This window comes from Stomoxys calcitrans, chromosome 3, assembly GCF_963082655.1.
Source record: "Stomoxys calcitrans chromosome 3, idStoCalc2.1, whole genome shotgun sequence".
In the NCBI taxonomy this organism is placed as follows: Eukaryota; Metazoa; Arthropoda; class Insecta; order Diptera; family Muscidae; genus Stomoxys; species Stomoxys calcitrans.
In genome coordinates, this window is record NC_081554.1 from 41,089,773 (window position 1) to 41,110,861 (window position 21,089).

The window sequence follows — 21,089 nt, forward strand, 5'->3', positions numbered from 1 at the left end:
GCTGCCATATAAAAGATCTGCAATCTTTACTTTCAACAGACGGACGGACATGGCTAGATTGGGTTAAAATGGCATGACGCTCAAGAAAATATGTGTATTAGGGCGAGTTTATGTGCATGGATGAAATAAAAGTTCCCATCCTAATATGTATACTTTATTTCGAGGTGTACAAACAGAATGACGACATTAGTATATCCCCATCCTATGGAGGAGGGTAATAAAAAGCATCTAGAGGGCGGAATTTTTATCCGATTTGGCTCAAATTTTTTACAACGGCTCCACCATACCTGTCCAATATGGTCTGAATCGATCTATAGCCTGATTGCAAATTTTGCCCGTGAACATTCCACTAAGGGACAGGGGCAAACTTCTCACATATCAATAAGGCGCCTCTTTTTTATAGCCGAGTCCGAACGGCGTGCCGCAGTGCGACACTTGTTTGGAAAGAAGTTTTACATGGCATAGTACCTCACAAATGTTGCATTAGGAGGGGAAAACCACCGCTGAAAATTTTTTCCGATGGTCTCGCCAGGGTTCGAACCCAGGCGTTCAGCGTCATAATCGGACATGCTAACCTCTGCGCTACGGTGGCCTCCATAGCCTGATGCCGCTCCCATATAAACCGATCTCCCGATTATGCTTCTTGAGCCCCTATAAGGCGCAATTCTTATCCGAGTGGACTAAAATATTACCCAATGACTTTTGCTATGGTCTTCAACATTCAATTCATTTATGGTCCCAATCAGACTATATTTTGGTATAGCTCCAATAGCATAACAATTCTTATCCATTATTCTTTGTATGCCTAAAAAGATATACCGCGCAAAGAACTCGACAAATGCAAGAGTCGGCCCGGCCAAACTGAGCACGCTCTTACTTGTTATATATGAGATTCTATCTCAATATTTTCTTCGCTATATCTCATGTCGTAGCACCCACTTTTATGTCGGTGAATGTGTGTAACACACACACACACTGTGTATAAACATGTATAAAAAATTTTTAAAAACAATAAATATTGTATTTCATGAATACAAACAAAGGCAACCTCAATGCCTAAAGCAAATATCTGGATTGTGTTTGGGTTTTCGATTTTTAAGAAACTTATTGCAAAGAAAGTGTTATAATTCAAAAAATAATAGTCGAATATTGGGATTTTTGGAAAATATATTTTAGTAAGTAAGTTTTTTTTTTTAATTAAGAAATATAAAAATTGGTGGTGAATAGCTAACAACTCACTAATCACTTAACAAGTTTTCGCTGCTCCCAGTAGTAGAGGCCGCTAGTTCCAAACCTGTTTATTCACTAGTTACAAAGTAATCCGAACTGGTTCCACTTTTGTTTTCTTTCAGTGTAAACAACTGGTGAATTTAACATGGGTTTGACATTGAAGTAACCAGTTACAAAAAGAACTAGTGCTTCAAATAATTCCTGGAAAGTAGTTCCGTACTTGGTTCCTTTGGACATTTGTCAATGTTTGAAAAAGTATTTTAATACCCACCACCATGGGATGGGGGGTATATATTCATTTAGTCATTCCGTTTGCAACACATCGACAAATAAATTTCCGACCCTACTAAGTATATATATTTCGGATCGTCGTAAAATTCTAAGACGATTTAACTATATCCATGTGTCTGTCCGTCTATCCGCCTGTCCCTCCGTCTGTTGTAATCACTCTACAACCTTCAAAAATTGAGATATTGATCTAAAAATTTTCACAGATAATCTCTTTTTGATGCACGCTGGTTAGGTTCTTGAACGGGCCAAATCGGACCATATTAGGATATAGCTGCTATATAGACCGATCTGCCGATAAAAGGTCTAATGCCCATAAATGGTTTATTTTTTATCCAATTTCGCTGAAATTTGAAAAGTGAGTAGTTTAAGGCTTCCCGACATCTGATCCAAATATGGTTCAGATCGAACTTTATTCAGATATTGCTGCCATATATACTGATCTGCCGATAAAGGGTCTGAAGCCCATAAAAGCTTTATTTACTACCCGATTTTGCTGAAATTTTAAGCAGTGAGTTATTTTAAGCTTCCCGACATCTGACCTAAATATGGTACAGATCGGACTATATTTGTATATAGCTGCCATATAGGCCGATCTCCCGATAAAAGGTCTGAAAGCCATAAATACTTAATTTTTTTATCCGATTTTGCTGAAATTTGAAACAGTGAGTTGTTTTATGCCTCTCAACTTCCGACTTAAATATGGTTCAGATCGGACTATATTTAGATATAGCTTCCATATAAACCGATCAGCCGACAAAGGGTCTGAAGCCCGCAAAAGTTTTATTTATTACCCGATTTCGCTGAAATTTGAAACAGTGAGTTATTTTAAGCCTCCCGACATCTGGCCTAAATATGGTTCATATCGGACTATATTTAGACATAGCTGCCATATAGACCGATCTCCAGATAAAGGGTCTGAATACCATAAAAACTTAATTTTTTAATCGATTTCGCTGAAATTTGAAACAGTGAGTTGTTTTAGGCCTCCCAACATCCGACGCAAATGTGGTTCTGATCAGACTATATTTAGATATATAGCTGTCATATAGACCGATCTGCCGATAAGGGGTCTGAAGCCAATCAAATTTGAAACAGTGAAATTTGAAACAGTGAGTAGTTTAAGGCCTCCCAACATCCAACCTAAATATGGTTCTGATCGGACTATATTTAGATAAAGCTGTCATATAGACCGATCTGCCGATAAGGGGTCTAAAGCCCATAAAAGCTTTATTTATTACCCGATTTCGCTAAAATTTGAAACACTAAGTTGTTTTGAGCCAATATTTCAATATCCGACCTCAATATAGTTCAGATCGATCTATATTTGAATACAGCTGCAAAAAAGACCAATATTTTGGTCTACAAAATTGAACAGTGACTTATATTTATTAGATCACTCATTGTCCGTGTCGAATTTGGGTGCTTAAGTTATCCAATTTTCAGCGGATTCTGACGAAAGGGGGTTTACATATATACCCGAGGTGGTGGGCATCCAAAGTTCGGCCTGGCCGAATTTAATGCCTTTTTACTTGTTTCTATACCCTACACCACCACTGTGGTACAGGGTGCGTTGCATTTGTTTGCAACACTAAGAAGGAGAAGAGCTAGACCCATTGACAAATATACTGACCGACTTAGAATCGGCTTCTGATTCGATTTAGCCATGTCGGTCTGTCCGTCCGTCCGTCTATCCGTCCGTCCGTCTGTGAGTCCATGTTTTCTTCTAATCAAAGTGCAGGTCGTAATTGTTTTCCAATTATCAACTGGTTCATAGCTGGACAACTGGGTAGAAACTAAATTTGAGACTTAGATATGTGTAACAAGTAAAAGTGTGCTAAGTTCGGCTGGGCCAAATCTTATACACCCTCCACCATGGATCGCCTTTATCAAGTTCTTTGGACAGTTTGTCAGTATAGGCAGAAGTTAAAAACATGTAAAAGCGTGCTAAGTTCGGTCGGGCCGAATGTTATATACCCTCCACCATAGATCGCATTTGTCGAGTTCTTTTCCCGATATCTCTTTTTAGGCAAACAAAAGAAAAAAGAAAAGAATTGCTATAATATTGGAGCTATATCAAGTTATGGTCCGATTTGCACCATAATTGAATTGAATGTTTAAGACCATAAAACCGTAAAATGTCAGCCAATTCGAGTAGGAATTGCGCCCTTTAGGCGCTCAAGAAGTAAAATAGAGGGATCGGTTCATATGGGAGCTGTATCAGGCTATAGACCGATTAGGATCCTATTTGACAGGTACGTTGAAGGTTATGGGAGAAGCCGTTGTACAAAAATTCAGCCAAATCGGATAATAATTACGCCCTCTGTAGGCTCAAGAAGTCAAGATCCCAGATCGGTTTATATGGCAGATATATCAGGTTATGGATCGATTTGAACCATTTTTGGCACAGTTATTAAAAGTCCTAACAAAACACGTCATGCCAAATCGGATAACAATTGCGCCCAAAAGTGGCTCAAAATGTCAAGATTCAAGATCGGTTTATATGGCAGCTATATCAGGTTATGGACCAATTAAGGCCATACTTAACACAATTGTTGGAAACCATAATTTAACACGTCATGCAAATCGGGTAGGAATTGCGCCCTCTAGAAGCTCAAGAACTCAAGACTCCAGATCGGTTTATATGACAGCTATATCAGGTTATGGACCGATTTATACCATAATTGGCACAGTTGTAAGAAACTATAACAAAACATCTCATACAAAATTTCAGCCAAATCGGATAAGTATTGTGCCCTCTAGTGACTGTAGAAGTCAAAATCCAAGATCGGTTTATATAGTTGCCATATAAAAATCAAATCCAAACATGGACCGATATAGCCCATTTACAATCCCAACCAACCTACACTAATTAGAAGTATTTGTGCCAAATTTCAACCGACTAGCTTTACTCCTTCAAAAGTTTGCGTGCTTTCGACAGACGGACGAACGGGTCTTAGACAAATATTTCGAGGAATTACAAACAGAATGACGAAATTAGTATACCCCCATCTTATGGTGGAGGGTATAAAAAGGATTATGGAAGGTCATTACAAGAAATCCTCCATTGATCTTATACTTGGATAAGAATTGCGCCCTCTAGAAGCTCAAAAATTATATTCGGCAGATCGGTTTATATGGGAGCTACATTAGGATGTGGACCGATTGCGTCCAGGCTTGGTACATCTGTTGGAGACCATAATAAAAGTAATCGTGCAAGATTTCAGTAAAATCAGAAAAAACTACGCCCTCTAGAGATTTAAGAAGTCAAGATCCGATATCGATTGATATGCCTATATCTGGTTATCAGCCCATTTGGCCTATATTTGGCACTGGAGTTGATATTCAAAACAAAACACCTTGTGCAAATTTCAGTTAAATAGGATAAGAATTGCGCCCCAAGGTTCAAGAAGTATGTATATACGTTGTACATCTGTTGGATGTCTTTCAAAAGGTCATCGTGCAAATTTTCAGCTAAATCAAATATGAATTGCTCCCTCTAGAGACTCGAAAAGTATCATCTGGAGATCGGTTTATATGGAAGCTATATCCAAACGTGAACCGATTTGGCGCATTTACAATCACAACCGAACTAAATTAATAAGAAGCACTTACGCAAAATACCAGCCGCCTAGCCTAGCGACAGACCGACGGACATGGCTAGATTGAGTTAAAATGTCATGACGATCAAGAAAATATGTATATTAGGGCGGGTTGATTTATATGAATGAAAAAAAAAGTTCCCGCCCTAATATGCATACTTTATGGGGCCTTAGACGAATATTTCGAGGTGTTACAAACGGAATGACGAAATTAGTATACCCCCATCCTATGGAGGAGGGTACAAAAATACCGCAAAACACAGCTTCAACAAGAAATATACGCCCATCAATTTGTTTAAGAACTGAGCACTTAAAAAAAAACTCGTCTTCAAACATATGTTTCTCAACTGAACGCTGAAAAAGAATTTTAAGTTTATTGTATGGAAAGTAAAAACATGTTTTACATAAAAACGCACCACCCTCATAATTATCTAACCTTTGGAATGACATAAATATTCTAACCAGACGAAAGAAATAAAACTAAACTTTTAATTTCTTTTAAAAATAGAATTTCGATTATGTCAAACTAAGAATTCAGAAACGGGTTTTAAATCTAATGAATGTTCCGTCTGTTTTTTTTTTTTTTGATGAATAAAAACACAAGCTTAGACTCTAAAATATATTGGGACAATGCGAAAGTGATTGGTTGAGAATGTACATTAGACCGCCGCATTCTATAAGGGAGACATTTTGTTTGCATTAAAGAAACGCATAACCTTTTTATACCCTCCACCATAGGATGGGGGTATACTTATTTCGTCATTCTGTTTGTAACTCCTCGAAATATTTATCTAAGACCCCATAAAGTATATATATTCTTGATCGTCATGATATTTTAAGTCGATCTAGCCATGTCCGTCCGTCCGTCCGTCTGTCTGTCGAAAACACGCTAACTTTAGAAGGAGTAAAGCTAGCCGCTTTAAATTTTGCATAAATACTTCTTATTAGTGTAAGTCGGTTGGGATTGTAAATGGGCCATATCGGTCCATGTTTAAATATAGCTGCCATATAAACCGATCTGGGATCTGGACTTCTTGAGCCACTAGAGGACGCAATTCTTATCCGATTTGGCTGAAATTTTGTATGAGATGTTTTGTTATAGTTTCTAACAACTGTGCCAATTATGGTATAAATCGGTCCATAACCTGATATAGCTGTCATATAAACCGATCTGGGATCTGGATTTCTTGAGCCACTAGAGGACGCAATTCTTATCCGATTGGGCTGAAATTTTACATGAGGTGTTTTGTTATGACTTCCAACAACTGTGCCAAATATAGTTCAAATCGGTTCATAACCTGATATAGCTGCCACATAAACCGATCTGGGATCTTGACTTCTTGAGCCGCAAGAGGGCGTAATTATTATTGGATTTGACTGAAATTTTGAACAACGGCTTCTCCCATGACCTTCAATATACGTGTCAAATATGGTCTGAATCGGCCTTCAGCCTGATACAGCTCCCCTATAAACCGATCTTCCTATTTTATTTTGGGGCCCCTAAAAGGCCGAATTCTTATTCGATTTCGCTGAAATTTTACACATAGACTTCTACTGTGGTCACCAACACTCAAATCAATTAGCATAGCAATTCTTTTCTGTTACCGGGAAAGAACTCGACAATGGATTGCATTTGTCAAGTTCTTTAAATGACTTTTTCAAATAGAAAAACACCAGTCATAGAAAAACATCATCTCCAAAATTTCGGGCAAATCGAGTAATAATCGCGCCCTCCAGAGGCTCAAAAAGTCAAACTGGGAGATCGATTTATATGAGAGCTATATAAGGTTATATACCGATTTAGACCATACTTGGAGCAGTTGTTGGAAGTCATACGACATATACAAAATTTCAACCATATTGGATAAGAATTGCGCCCTCTATATCAGGATATGGACTGATTTAGACCATACTTTACACAGTTGTTGGAAGTAAAACTAAAACACTTCATGGAAAATTTTGGCCAAATTGGATAAGAATTGCGTATTCTAAAATCTCAAGAAGTCAAGACCCATGATGCATTTATATGGCAACTATGTCAGGTTATGGACCGATTTCTACCGTATTTAACACAGTTGTTACGAATCATACCAGAACAATTTCAGCCAAATCGGATAAGAATTGCGCCCTCTAGAAGGCCAAGAAGCCAAGATCGTTTTATATGGCAGATATATCAAAAAACAGGGACCGATTTGGCCCATTTACAGTCCCAAGCGACCTACACTAATAAGAAGTATTTGTCATTTGTCAAGCGCCTAGCTTTACTCCTTCGAAAGTTAACGTGCTTTTGACAGACGGACGGCTGGACATGGCTAGATCGTCTTAAAATGACATGAAGATCATGAATATATGATGATCATATATTGGGTTGCCCAAAAAGTAATTGCGGATTTTTCATATAGTCGGCGTTGACAAATTTTTTCACAGCTTGTGACTCTGTAATTGCATTCTTTCTTCTATCAGTTATCAGTTGTTACTTTTAGCTTGCTTTAGAAAAAAAGTGTAAAAAAGTGTATTTGATTAAAGTTCATTCTAAGTTTTATTAAAAATGCATTTACTTTCTTTTAAAAAATCCGCAATTATTTTTGGGCAACCCAATAGATGATCATGATAGATCATATATACTTTATGGGGTCTTAGAGGCATATTTCGAGGTGTCACAAACGGAATGACGAAATAAGTACACCCCCCATCCTATGGTGGAGGGTATTACAAGTAAAAGCGTACTTAGTTCGGCCGAGCCGAATTTTATATACCCTCCACCATGAATCGCATTCGTCAAGTTTTTTGGCCGATATCTCTTTATAGACAAATAGAGGATAATGGATAAGAATTGCCATGCTATTTCAGCTATATCAACTAATGAACCGATTGGGGTCATACATGGTTTGTCTGTTGGAGACCAAAGTGGAATTCATTGTGCAAAATGTCAGCCAAATCGGATATGAATTGCGCCCTATATGATTCAAGAAATAAAATTGGTAGACCGATTTGTATGGGAGCAATATTAGGTTATGAACCGATACAGGCCATATTTAACACCCATGTTAAATGAAGCCGTTATGCAATATTTCGGCCAAATCGAATAGGAATTTCTCCCTCTAGAGGATCAAGATATATAATCGGGAGATCGGCTTATATTGGAACTATATCAGGTTGTGAATCGATTTCGGTCATACTTGGCGCAATTGTTAACTGTCAAACCAAAACACTTCACATATTTTAGCCAAATCGTATTAAAATTGCGCCCTCTAGAGGCTCACAATGTCAAGATCGAGAGATCGGATTGTATGGGAGCTACATCAGGTTACGAACCAATTTGACCTATACTCGGCGTTGTTATTGATGGTCAAATCAGAACACTCTGAGCAACATTTCAATCAAATCGGATAATAATTGCGCCCTCTAACGGCTCAAGAAGTCAAAATCCGAGATCGATTTATATGGGACCTATATCAGGTTATGAACCGAATTGGACCATACTTGGTACAGTTGTTAGAAATTAAAACTTAAAACCACTTTTTATGTAAAATGTCAGCCAAATCCGATAACAATTGCACCCTCTAGCAGCTCAAGAAGTCATGATCCGAGATCAGTTTACAAGGGAGCTATATCAATTTTGATTTAAACCATACTTGGGGCAGTTGTTGATGGTCAAACCAGAACACTCTGTGCAAAATTTCAGCCAAATCGGCTAACGGCTCACGTAATCAAGATCCGAGATCGGTTAGTATTGGAGCTATATCAGGTTATGAACCGATTTTGACCAAACTTGGCAGAGATGTTGAAAGTCAAAACAAAACACTTGGTGTAAAATTTCGGCTCAAGCTAACCATTTCAAATTTCAAAAAGATATCTCTATCCGTTCTCACACGGAATATTTTTTTACTAGTTTTTTTTTTATTCTATCCCACTGTGCATTTTCCCCACCTGTCCTACATATGCTATATCTTGCCGTGCCGATTTTGCATAAGTGAGCTCGCAGTCCTATGTTTCCCGTTATGATACCGATAGCTATACTGACCTCCTTCTTACCTTATTTCAGTAATAGCCTCGTCTTCTGATGATCCTGATCTCCCCTATAGGATTTTCGTTGTCCAACCGACCATTTCGTTGTTCCACACGGCCTTAACACGGACTGCGTCGATCCGGAAGTCTTCGAGTTAACCAAATTTATTGACGGCAGTCCTCTGGCCTTCATTGCCAAATCGTCTGCTCTTTCGTTCCCTTTACCTGGCTATGGTACGGCACCCAAACGATGCGGACCATCAGCAGCAGACTTTTTTCTATTAGAGTGCCATGCACTGTCATAACGACCCTCGTTTCTTTTGAAACTAATCTTATAACAATCAATAATAACATCAATGCGCTGTTGATTTGAGTCCACTTGGTTTGACGGGTGTTATACTTCCATTAATTTATTTATAAAGAAGCGTTTAACAACGAAAGGTGTCTTATTCTATCATAGATTGTGAATGCTACAACAATTTTGTTGTGTATGTAAAAATGTCAGTGCAGTTCAGGTCAATACCACCTTTCACTCCCAATCGAAATGTGACAGTCTAGAACATTGACCTGTCATAACATAGTGGTTTAGAAACTTTTTACAGATAAATTCCTATTATTCGAGTGACACTGAACTTGTGAAAATGGCTGAAAGTTTTAGTAATCGGGAAATACACATATCGTACATACTCGTATAAGATAGGTACGTTGAGAAATTGTTTGCTGGGTGTCTTCCGTTTCTTTATTGTAGTTGTTTTTCAAGCTAGTATGGAATGAGCATGCAAAGCCTCTTGTCTGCACATAAAGGATCTATAGAATAGCCGTTTACTCAAACTTACTTCCTTCGCTGAGTATATGACTAGTCATTCGTATTGACTTTTTTGAAGGGCGTTCATTTAAACAATGCCATGGAACAACTACAATTAACTTAATGTTTCACGCGGTTTTGATAAAATCAACGGCTATGCATCGATTATTATTGAACTGTTTTTCTAATTACTTCGTAATTTGTCTGAAACTGGCAAGGAAAAATTATATTTTGCACAATGTTCCTCTTACCAGGAATCGATGTGGTCGATGAAGGTTTAAGTTTAGACAAATTTGCAATTGTGTGACGAAATTCGACACATAGTATTGGCAATAGTAGGCCGATTACTGGCTTAGGTGTATGTCCATAGTGGCATGGAGCCGATTATTAACCGCACCCTCTTTTCAACCTAACTTAGTACTGTCTTACGACCTTTAATGAATTCCAAAGGGAACCCCTTGAAAGTTAGACATTGAATAAACAAGGTAAACTACAACGACTGATTCGAATCCATAAACAAAATATTGGCTTATCATTTAAAAATACGTCTCCTTCGGAAAGATAAGGCACGTGTCATGTTTAGCACATAAACTTTGTGATATTTTCAGCGTTATTCCACTTTCTCTCTACGATAATTTATCAAGCATACAAGACACTTGAAATAAAAAGAAGTAAAAGCGTGCCAAGTTTGACCGGACCGAATCTTATATACCCTCCACCGTGGATCGCATTTGTCGAGTTGTATTCCCGGTTTATCTTTTTAGGCCAACAAAGGGCAAAAGAAAATAATTGCTATGCTATTAGAGTTATATGAGGTTATGAACCCAATCGGAGCATACTTGGTGAGGAAGTTCGAGACCATTGTTGAAGTCATTGTTTAATATTTCAGCCAATTCGAATACGAATTGCCTCCTTTAGGGGCTCAAGAAGTAAAATATGGAGATCGGTTTATATGGGAGCTGTATCAGATTATAGACCGAATCAGACCATATTTGACACGCATGCTGAAGGTCATGGAGAAGTCGTTGTATTTCAGCCAAATCGGATAATAATTGCGCCCTCTTAAGGCTCAAGAAGTCAAGATCCCAGGTCGGTTTATATGCCAGCTATATCGGGTTATGGACCGATTTGTACCATACTTAACACAGTAGTTAAAAGTCATAACGAAACACGTCATGCAAAATTTCAGCCAAATTGGACAATAATTGCTCCCTCTGCAGGTTCAAGAAGTCAAGACCCCATATCGGTTTATATGACAGCTATATCAGGTTATGAACCGATTTCAACCATACATAGCACAGTTGTTGAAAACAATAACAGAACACTTCATGCAAAATTTCAGCGAAATCATATAATAATTGCGCCCTCTAGAAGATCAAGAAGTCCAGATCCCAGATCGGTTTATATGGCAGTTGTATCAGGTTATGGACCGATTTGAGCCATACTCAAAACAGTAGTTAAAAGTCATAACGAAACACGTCATGCGAAATTTCAACCAAATCGGATAATAATGGCGCCCTCTAGAGGTTCAAGAAGTCAAGACCGGATCGGTTTATATGACAGCTATACCAGGTTATGAACCAATTTCAACCATACCTTGCACAGTTGTTGAAAACCATAACAGAACAACTCATACAAAATTGTGGCCAAATCGGATAGGAATTGCGCCCTCTGATTGCTCAAGAAGTCAAGATCCAAGATCGGTTTATATGGACCGATTTGAACCATACTTGGCACAGTAGTTGGAAGTCATAACGAAACACGTCGTGCACAATATCACCCAATTCGGATAATAAATACGTCCTTTAGGGGCTCGAGAAGTAAAAGAGGGAGACCGGTCTATATGAAAGCTGTTTCTGGCTTTGGCAGATGGACGGACAGGGCTATATCGACTTAGAATGTCAAGACGATCAAGAATATATTTCAAACGGAATGACAAAATTAGTATACCCCATCCTATGGTGAAGGGTATAAAAAGCGCCTATTCATCACGTCTCCACGCGAGTGCTTCCCGGAGTTTCATCCCACACTTACTTAAGTATTCTCTCGCTAAGTGGCAAGCATGACAGCGTGTCAAAGATCATCATCACGACAGCGCCAACGGCAATCATTGAGCGGGACAACCATGCGGGCGGTTAAATGGCATATTTCGCACTCCTGTAATCGTACTCAGAGACCCTTTAGCGAGGGTCACTGTCGTCTTCTGATCAACCACTGGGCGGAGAGTCCTGACAATCCGACATCCATTCACAGACTCTCATCTCGCCACCGTCTCCGAACTGGCTTTCCCCTCTACTCTAATCAGTAGATCGATGAAAGGCAATATAGGTAACATAGCCTTCTATACGGATGTTTCCAAACTAGACGAGCAGTAGCCCTTTGGGGTGTACTCTGAAGAACTAGGACTGGTCATATCGAGAAGGTTACCCAACCACTGTAGTGAATCTCAAGCGGAAATCCTTGCAATGAAAAAATTGGTGATATGGCTAAGATGTAATGGCACAACGACGATTGGCATATACACTTTCTCAGGCAGCCAGGCAGCCATTAAATCTCGGGGGAACGTATTTATAAATTCAAAAACAGGATTCAACCGCCACAGATCTCTCAACTAGAAGGCTAAATAAGACCAAAGAGATATCCCATGGAATTGTAGAGCAGACGAGCTTGCGAAACTAGGGGCGACCTAGTTAACGCCCAACGGCTATATGAACTAAAATCAATTTTCAGCGTCACAAGGCTCAAAATTAAATTCGGCTATCATAAACCCGAGTCGCGGTCATAAGGGCCATTTGGTGTTCCTTTCACTAAAGACAACATTTCAATGAAATTTTTTCTAAAGACCACATTTCAATGAAATTTTCTCTGTAGACAAAATTTCAATGAAATTTTCTCTTAAAACAAAATTTCAATGAAATTTTCTCTTAAAACAAAATTTCTATGAAATTTTCTCTAAGGACAAAAATTTCTATGAAATTTTCTCTAAGGACAAAAATTTCTATGAAATTTTCTCTAAGGACAAAAATTTCTATGAAATTTTCTCTAAGGACAAAAATTTCTATGAAATTTTCTCTAAAGACAAAATTTCTATGAAATTTTCTCTAAAGACAACATTTCTATGAAATTTTCTTTAAAGACAAAATTTCTGTGAAATTTTCTCTAAAGACAAAATTTCTGTGAAATTTTCTCTAAAGACAAAATTTCTGTGAAATTTTCTCTAAAGACAAAATTTCTGTGAAATTTTCTCTAAAGACAAAATTTCTGTGAAATTTTCTCTAAAGACAAAATTTCTGTGAAATTTTCTCTAAAGACAAAATTTATGTGAAATTTTCTCTAAAGACAAAATTTCTGTGAAATTTTCTCTAAAGACAAAATTTCTATGAAATTTTCTCTTAAGACAAATTTTTTATGAAATTTTCTCTAAATACAAAATTTCTATGAAATTTTCTCTAAAGACAAAATTTCTATGAAATTTTCTCTAAAGACAAAATTTCTATGAAATTTTCCCTAAAGACAAAATTTCTATGAAATTTTCCCTAAAGACAAAATTTCTATGAAATTTTCTCTGAAGACAAAATTTCTACGAAATTTTCTCTAAAGACAAAATTTCTACGAAATTTTCTCTCAAGACAAAATTTCTACGAAATTTTCTCTAAAGACAAAATTTCTACGAAATTTTCTCTAAAGACAAAATTTCTACGAAATTTTCTCTAAAGACAAAATTTCTACGAAATTTTCTCTAAAGACAAAATTTCTATGAAATTTTCTCTAAAGACAAAATTTCTATGAAATTTTCTCTAAAGACAAAATTTCTATGAAATTTTCTCTAAAGACAAAATTTCCATGAAATTTTCTCTAAAGACAAAATTTCTATGAAATTTTCTCTAAAGACAAAATTTCTATGAAATTTTCTCTAAAGACAAAATTTCTATGAAATTTTCTCTAAAGACAAAATTTCTATGAAATTTTCTCTAAAGACAAAATTTCTATGAAATTTTCTCTAAAGACAAAATTTCTATGAAATTTTCTCTAAAGACAAAATTTCTATGAAATGTTCTCTAAAGACAAAATTTCTATGAAATTTTCTCTAAAGACAAAATTTCTATGAAATTTTCTCTAAAGACAAAATTTCTATGAAATTTTCTCTAAAGACAAAATTTCTATGAAATTTTCTCTAAAGACAAAATTTCTATGAAATTTTCTCTAAAGACAAAATTTCTATGAAATTTTCTCTAAAGACAAAATTTCTATGAAATTTTCTCTAAAGACAAAATTTCTATGAAATTTTCTCTAAATACAAAATTTCTATGAAATTTTCTCTAAAGACAAAATTTCTATGAAATTTTCTCTAAAGACAAAATTTCTATGAAATTTTCTCTAAAGACAAAATTTCTATGAAATTTTCTCTAAAGACAAAATTTCTATGAAATTTTCTCTAAAGACAAAATTTCTATGAAATTTTCTCTAAAGACAAAATTTCTATGAAATTTTCTCTAAAGACAAAATTTCTATGAAATTTTCTCTAAAGACAAAATTTCTATGAAATTTTCTCTAAAGACAAAATTTCTATGAAATTTTCTCTAAAGACAAAATTTCTATGAAATTTTCTCTAAAGACAAAATTTCTATGAAATTTTCTCTAAAGACAAAATTTCTATGAAATTTTCTCTAAAGACAAAATTTCCATGAAATTTTCTCTAAAGACAAAATTTCCATGAAATTTTCTCTAAAGACAAAATTTTCAAGAAATTTTCTCTAAAGACAAAATTTCTATGAAATTTTCTCTAAAGACAAAATTTCAATGAAATTTTTATGAAGTTATCTCTAAAAACATCTCTTAAGCTAATTCTTATAAAAACAAAGTGCATCTTAATAATTGCCTACATTTCCTGTTATCAACACAAAGCCATGCTAATGTGGATATATTAAAGGAGCAGAGTATTTTTAAGTTCAAGATTGTTTCGAACTGTTAAGTTTTGCACAGCGAAACAAAACATTTTGCTGTGATAAAAACTTAAGAAATAAACAATACAAAAAAACAACAAAAACAAAAAGTATACAGAAAGTAAGTTGCGAACAACAGAAACATTGAACCTTAACCTTGGCATCTACAACATAAAAAATGCTGCAATTAAGAACAAAGGAAACATTCATGCCAGTGACGACAGTATTCTAAAGGGAGGAAGCGTACGCACATTTTTATACCCACCACCATAGGATGGGGGTATACTAATCTAGTCATTCCGTTTGTAACACCTCGAAATATTCGTGTAAGACCCCATAAAGTATATATATTCTTGATTGTCTCGTCATTCTGAATCGATCTAGCCATGTCCGTCCGTCTGTCAAAATCACGAAAGAGATCGAACGCGTAAGGCTAGCCGCATGAAATTTTGCACAGATATTTAATATCGATGTAGATCGTTGGGGATTGCAAATGGGCCATATCGCTTAAGATTTAGATATAGCTCCGATATAAACCAATCTATCGATTTGACTTCTTGAGCCCCTGGAAGCCGTAATTTTCATCGGATTTGGATGAAATTTTGCATGCAGTGTTTTCTTATAACTTCCAACAACTATGTCAACTACTGTCCAAATCGGTCTATAACCTGATATAGCTCCCATATAAACCGATCACACGATTTTATATTATGAGCCCCTGGAAGCCACAATTTTTGTGCGATCTGGCTGAAATTTTGCAAGTAGTGTTCAGTTGTGACTTCCAACAAGTATGCCAAGTACGGTTCAAATCGGTGTATAACCTAATATAGCTCCCATATAATCCGATTTCCCGAATTTGACTTCTTGAGCCCCTGGATGCCGCAATTTTGGTCTAATTGGCAGAAATATTGCATGTAGTGTTCAGTTGTGACATTCAACAACTATATCAAGTACGGTTTCAATCGGTCAATAACGTAATATAGCTCCCATATAAACCAGTCTCCTGATTTGACTTCTGGAGCCCTTACAAGCCGATTTTTTTGTCCGATTTGGCTGAAATTTTGTATGTGGTGTTCCGTTATGATTTCCAACAACCGTGCCAAGTACGGTCCGAATCAATCTATAAACTGATATAGCTCCCATATAAACCGATCTCCCGATTTAACTTCTTGAGCCTTTAGAAGGGGCAATGTTATTCGATTTGGCTGAAATTTTGCACGAAGTGTTTTGTTATGACTTCCAACAACTGTGCCAAGTACCTCTAAATCAATATAGCTCCCATATGAACCGATCTCCCGATTAGACTTCTACGGCCCCTAGAATTGATTTGTGGACCTGTTCGTTGTTCCACAATGCGCGTCTGTTGCACACGCCCTTATCTAAAACTGTGTCGCCCCGAAAGGCTTCGTATTAACCAAGTTTATTGACGGCAGTCCTCTGATCTTCTCGGCCAAATCGACTGCTTTTTCATTCCCCCTTACTCCATGTGACCCTGCACCCAAACAATGCGTCGCCCCGAAAGGCATCGTATTAACCAAGTTTATTGACGGCAGTCATCTGGTCTTCTCGGCCAAATCGACTGCTCTTTCGTTCCCCCTTACTCCGCGTGACCCTGCACCCAAACAAAGCGGACCGTGCCATCCTCGGTGAAGGCTTTAATCTCCTTCTCACACTTTAACTCTAACACTTTTCGTCTTTAATTCACGCATTCCGTTATCGCCCCGATCTCTGTTGGCAGCACCGCGCTATGGCCAGGCAAGAACTTCCAGATGGCAATACCAGAGTTCCGTCAATCCAAGACTGTGCCGCTGACACCAATGACTTACACTCGACCTCAAGTGTCGTCTCAGGTATCCGATCTGGAACCACTTCCATTCCTCCCGGGTTTCCCATCGTCGTCTCGATTATGCCGTGGTGTTCGCGCCAAGTTCGGCCGAGCCTAATCTTGGTAATTCACCATCATGGCCTTTTATACCCTCCACCATAGCATGGGGGTATACTTATTTCGTCATTCCGTTTGTAACACATCGAAATATTGATCTGAGATCCAACAAAGTATATATATATCCTTGATCGTCTTGACAATCTAACTCTATCCATGTCCGTCCGTCTGTCGAAAGCACGCTAACTGCCGAAGGAATAAACCTAGGCGCTTCAAATTCTGCACAAATACTTCCTATTAGTGTAGATCGGTTGGGCTGTAAATGGGCCAAATCATTTTTATATATAGCTGCCATATAAACCGATCATCGATCTTGAATTCTTGAGCCTTTAGACGGCACACTTTTTATCCAATTTTGCAGAAATGTTTTGTTACAGCTTCCAAAAACTTTTTATAACCTACACCACCAATGTGGTACAGGGTATTATTACTAAGTGTACTTGTTTGTAACACCCAGAAGGAAGAGAGATAGACCTATTGATAAGTATACCGATTGACTCAGAATCAATTTGTGATTCGATTTAGCTATGTCCGTCTGTCTGTTCATGTTAATTTGTGTACAAAATGCAGGTCGCAATTCTCATCCGATCATCTTCAAATTCGGCACATATATATATTTTTTAGCGTACAGACAAAGACTGTTGAAATTGGAAAAAATCGGTTCAACTTTGGATATAGCTACCATATATATGTTCGTCCGATTTGAAGTAATAATGCAATAAAATAGTCATTTGTTAAGCGATTATAAGTTGGCACAACGGATTCCCTTATGGCTTTCAACATTTTGGGTGAGTTTCATATGAATCGGTTCAGATTTGGATATAGCTCCCATATATGTGTATCGCCCGATTTTCACATTTATCAACCGATCTTTTCAAAATTTTGCAAAACGCTTTCCTTTGTCACCGATTTTACCTTAGTCCGGACATGTGCTGGACTAAGGTAAAATCGGTTCACATTCGTCCGATTTGCAGTAATGATGCAATAAAATAGCCATTTGTTAACCGATTCTAACATAATTTGGCACCACGGATTGTCTTATAGCTTCCGATATTTCAGGTGAATTTCATACGAATCGGTTAAGATTTAGATATAGCTTCCACATATATCTCTCATTCGATATGGCCCTATCTTTACAAAACTTAGCACGAGGTGTTTTATATGACGTCCCAATCTGCGTGCAAAATTTCATGATAATCGATCTAGACTTAAATACAGCTCCCATATATATCTTTCAATCGATATAGAATTTTAAGCAAAATTTTGCATGAGGTGTTTCATTTGACGTCCCAGCATTTTGTGCATTCTGTGCGGCTTTCTTTTCGACTTTTAGACTATTCGACTTCAAAATCGATTATTCGACTTTTAGACTATTCGACTTCAAAATCGTTTTTTCGACTTTTTTTATCATTGATACACAAAAAGATCGACTAACCGATTAGTCGAAAGTCGACTTTGGGATCCCTAGATCGGTCGTATTGGCCGGAACAAGCTTGCTCACTTATAGAGTTTGACAAGGACTAAAAAAAATGTAGCGACAACAACAACAATTGAGATCGAATGCGAGCCAATCTTTCTTGCGTCACATTCTTCTATTGAGTACTCGTCTAAGCGACTATATTGAGAGAGTACTCGTCTAGGCGCCTATATTGAGAACAAAGAGAACGAGTTCTGTTTCCTTTTGCTAATCGTAGCAGAAATGCATCAGGTGTACAGTTTTAATGCGAAGTTGTCGAGTGTGAACATCTCCTCACGGCCCTAAAGGGATAAAAACCAAGGCGGTAGGGTCGAGAACAGTCTTAGAGTATAAGGAGGCAATTGACGCTTTCTCCGAACGTGACATTAACGTAATGTTTAAAAAAATAATCGTATATACCAGAGCCAATAACCTGAAATGGCGCAATGTCAAGGACGTCGAGGTTGAACGTCTTTATGGACGGTAAGTTGCCCAATAGGGAAAAGTCAACCAAGATGGTGAGCTCACACTCTGTCTTGTAGTTCTCGCTTTCCCAGAACATGACAAAAACCTCAACGGTTTGGTGCCGGACTATAGCGGAGCAACAGGAAATGAAAGGGTAGACGTCTTGAGTGTAAGAGCCAGAGAATTGCTATCAATAAACTTGGTGAATGTGCAGCCTTTCAAGGCAGCTCAAGTAGGCATGGACGAAAAATTATGGAACCCACTTAGGACATAGATAGTAATACGATAAGGCAATTCCTTGCAGAGAATGTCTTTTCATGATTTAGAGACCATTGTAAGCCGATGACTGGCTTAGTTACATACATATATCTCCATAGTGCTATACGACGGGTTAACATCGACACTCTTTTAAAAACTTCCTGGAACCAGCAACAATAATTTGAAAAAATAATTTCTGTTCAATTTTAACTTGGAATTTGTCGTCATTGTCTAATAACAGGAATTGCCTCATAAAACATCAAAAAATTCCTAAAAGCTTCAATGGTTATTTGACTGTTATTAAGTATTCACCAACACAAAATTTCTAAATCAGTTAATTAAGTTAAAAGTGTCTAAGAAATTATAAACCCATAATAAACAAGTAAAAGCGTGATAAGTTCGGCCGGGCCGAATCTTAGGAACCCACCACCATTAATTCTGCTAAAAATTTATACAAAATAAATTTTTGTAGTAGGGCATAATTTTATTCTACATACCAAACTTCTGTCAAACCAGCAAAATTAAAGCTTCTAGGAACCGAACATGGGAGCTATGTCAAATCGGGGGTTCAGTTTATATGGGAGCTTTATTAGGTTATAGACCGATTTGAACCGCACTTAGCACAGTTGTTGGAAGTCAAAAAAGAACACCACCTGCGAAACTTCAGCCAAATCGGACAAAAATTGCGACTTCCTGGGGCTCAACAAATCAAATCGCGAGATCGGTTTATATGGGAGCTATATCAGGTTAAAGACCGATTTGGACCGTACTTAACAAAGTATTTGGAAATCATAAGAGAACACTAAATGCAAAATTCCGGGCAAATCGGACAAAAATTTGGGCTTCCGGGGGCTCAAAAATTCAAATCGGGAGATCGGTATATAAGGGAGCTATATCATGTTATAGACCTATTTGAAACATATTTGGCACATTTATTGGAACAGAACACTACGTGCAAAATTTCAGCCAAATCGGATGAGGATTGGTTCATATGGGAGCTATATTAGGTTTTAGACCGTATTTGGCACAGTTGTTGGAAGTCATAACAGAACACTACATGCAAAATTGCAGCCATATCGGACAAAAATTGCGACTTCCAGAGGTTCAAGAAGTCATGTCGGGAGATCGGTTTATATGGGAGCTATATCTAAATCTTAACCAATATGGCCCATTTGCAATTCTCAACGACCTACATCTAAATTTAGTATTTGTGTAAAATTTCAAGCGGCTAGCTTTATGCTTTCGACCTCAATCATGATTTCGACAGACGGATGGCTAGATCGATTCACAACGTCGAAACGATCAAGAATATATATACTTTATGGGGTCTTAAAGGAATATTTTGAGGTGTTACAAACGGAATGACTAGATTAGTATACCCCCATCCTATGGTGGTGGGTATAAAAATATTTGTAAATACGCCCAGTAAAGTCTGATTTTCATATTCTATTGTAGCTGCCAAGATCTATAGACAGACAAAATCAATACATTCTTACACCAAATGGTGAACTAAAAAATATATCTCCATAAATTAACTTGTTCAATTACCGTTCGAATAATGTTGTCATAAATATTTATTGGGTATTTGAAAAAACTAAAACGGTGTTAATTCAAAAGTGCAGATAATTAATTCTATTTAAAGTTGTACGGTTCTATTATTGAAAGAAATTTTTTTATAGACATGTTTGTCAAATATAATCTTAAGCAGTTTATCGAATATTTGTTAAACTGTACAAAGATTTAAAAATGTTTTGTAGTTGTTTTATACAATGAACATTTTATATATTTTTACCACACCACGCTGTCACTGAAGTTTTTGTTATCATTTTCCCAAATAAGCAGATATAGAATGGGCTCTATTCAATTGAGAGGGAGTTCCGCTACTGTGGTGCTTCCTCTTATTATAAACATAAAATTTAAAAAAAAAAAAATCCCAAAGATATTTTTAGCGTTTGTCTTGCAAACTTTATTCACAAATACTAATAAAGCAATTTTGTTCATAATCTCTACAATTCAAAACTTGCAGCCGAGATGTTCAACAGATTGGCTTGCTTCCCTCAACCCAATCTGCCAATATCGTTGAGCACAATCA

At 37.0% G+C, this 21,089-nt stretch overlaps 1 protein-coding gene across 1 annotated transcript in view; it reads right to left on the minus strand.

Moving 5' to 3' along the window:
- The window catches only part of LOC106083716 (uncharacterized), a 61,609-nt gene that overhangs the window by 13,051 nt on the left and 27,469 nt on the right, over positions 1 to 21,089 (minus strand). The window lies entirely within an intron of this gene.